We start from the raw sequence: 2,383 nt of genomic DNA on the forward strand, positions 1-2,383 counted from the left end.
CAGGAAAAACAAAAGCGTGCGAGCCCCCGAATGCAAGGTCAGAGGCAGATTCTCTCGGAAAGCCCGCTCCCCACGGCATTTGCAGTTACCCACCTCCAAAAGGGTACAAGTAAACACTGGACCTGCTCTGGCGTTACACTGCCACGGCTCCTCCCGCTGGCTCCCTCCTCTTCTTCTTTAAGACAGGTAAAGGTGGATCTCTTGAAGGAACTGGGGGCTCCCACTCTAGGCAAAGGTTGGACAGGTGATCAATGTACAGCATGAGATTTGACTGTGCCTCCGTGCCTCCAACAGAGCTGGATCATCTGGGGCAATGAAAATTATAAGCAACAAGAGAGCGGTATTAACAGCAAGGGTAGGGAAGCCCATGCAGCACACACCACGATGCCCTTCGACACCCAGCGACCATGCCTCTCCTAATTCAGTCATTCCAGACACACTCGTCAAGCACTGTGCCAGGCTCCGGGGATAGAGGAGTGACAGATATAAACACAAGTCCGGTCCTCATAGAGCTCATGGGCCATTTTGAACAAGGAGACAAGCAATTAAAGGACAAAGGAACTTAGAGGGAGCATAAAGCAAGGGCAGCCAACCCAGACTGCTGGTCAGTGATCATGGGAGGCTTCCTGGAAGAAGTGACATTTGACAGGGAACCCAGAGGACCCATTTAGTTAGCCAGACAAGTCTGGGGTGTGTCCAAGAGTCTGAGAATGTGCAAGAATCTGAGATGAGAAAGCATGGCTCGTGTGAGGGGCTGAAAGCCCTTTGTTCTCGGCCGTTCTCCAGCCTGTAACGCTCCACCCACCCAGAGCACCAGGTCTGGGGTCTGCAGCTCTCATCACAGGCTGCTCCTTCAATCCCCACAATCCAGTCGTGTTTCGACCTCTTCAGGTTGGGATCTCAGGAAAGGAAAGAACTTGGAAAATAGTTTGTTCTATAAGAAGATAGAAGAGCAACCACAACGCCGAGTTGAGCACTACACAATGGACCCAGCCATCTGCTTTCTGCACACCGGCATGGCGGGTGAGTGACCTGCCGTACTCATTCTGGGCAGTCAGAACAAGACCCTGGACTGCACTTCGGCTTCTTCCCTTCGGCTCTCACTTTGCCCTTCCCTTTCCTCCAAGGAAATCGCAGGGGGAGCAAGAAGGAAACCCAAAAAGCTGATGAAGCCAATCTTGCCAGGGGCCTCCATGCAGGAGGACGCAGCAAAATAAACAAAAACCTGTGCAAGTCCCAGTAGCTTGAGTGTTGCCCGGGGTTCTAGCTGCCTTTGCATGAAAGCGACCATGGAAGGGGATGGTTTAAGACATGGCGATAAGTACGCGATCATTTTACCAAAATGCAGTCCAAAGTAGCGTCCCTTTACATTTTCATATTATCATATCATTCAAGTCCTACAAACACAGAGAGAAACAAAACCCTCACTTCTAAAAAGCGGAGCACGCAGCTATTTTTCAGACAAAGAAAGGATGTCTTTTTTAACCGATGACAACACAAATTTGTTTAGGTTTTCCCTCCACTAAGTAAGTAAGCAATTAGGTTTTTTCCAATAAAAATATCCCCGTGCATGTGCAAACACCAGAGGCAATCATATAATTACCCTGCCCAATCAGATTCAATTGCTGACAGTTGAGTTCCCACTGCTCATTAACTTCAGATCACAATGGGGTCTTTACGGAAGCCCTTTCCCGTCTCTTTACAAAGGTCCCTGTGATGCTGTGAGCAGTCCCAGCACTACCTCATGTCGGATAATCATCACAAAATGGCCAGGGCCAAGGCCAGCCTACTCTGACTTCCCTCTGAAAAAATAAAAAGAGAAACTCGAAGAAAGACTGGCTCAAACACCCTGGCTTCATTTGGGGATCCCACTTCTAAATATAATAGTAACCTTTCACCCCCACACTTTAAGTGCCATAATTATATAATTAAAACCAATTATGTCATTTAACAGAGATTTTTTCAAGATCCACAGCAAGCCAATTACCTCACTCATTGACCTTAGAAGATTTCCCTCACTGACCTGCAACAATGAGGATTGGGATAAATTTAGACACCGGCTTCCGAAGTGACAGCCATGGACCAGCTGGGTGGGTTGTAGCTGGTCTAGATTCTTCTGGTTTCTAGAAGCTGAACTGAATTCATTGGCATCTAAAACAACTACTCGTGTGCACTTGATTTTCAGAACCACCCTAATAGCATTACGACTTCCATGATGCAAGTTATAAAAAGCAGGCAGGGAGAGAGCTGTGGGGTTATCTCAAACTATGCAACCAGTTAGCAGCAAAGCCAGGCACTAAGGACAAAGTCGGGGGAGGGGCTTGAGTCTTCCACTGCAGAATCCAAAACTTCTTAACAGCAAAGAGTGTGTGTGGGGCGGGGG

At 48.0% G+C, this 2,383-nt stretch overlaps 1 protein-coding gene across 12 annotated transcripts in view; it reads right to left on the reverse strand.

Moving 5' to 3' along the window:
- ERC2 (ELKS/RAB6-interacting/CAST family member 2) overlaps nt 1–2,383 on the reverse strand; it is an 861,660-nt gene that overhangs the window by 99,007 nt on the left and 760,270 nt on the right. For 10 of the 12 annotated variants that reach the window (XM_015571181.1, XM_015571167.1, XM_015571176.1 and 7 more), the window contains one exon: nt 94–305. The gene's annotated coding sequence lies outside the window, so the exon portion shown is untranslated. The remainder of the gene's footprint in view (nt 1–93; nt 306–2,383) is intronic. The other 2 variants (XM_015571179.1, XM_015571152.1) reach the window with 1 other exon arrangement.

Source organism: Myotis davidii, unplaced genomic scaffold (genome assembly GCF_000327345.1).
Source record: "Myotis davidii unplaced genomic scaffold, ASM32734v1 scaffold111, whole genome shotgun sequence".
Taxonomy (NCBI): Eukaryota; Metazoa; Chordata; class Mammalia; order Chiroptera; family Vespertilionidae; genus Myotis; species Myotis davidii.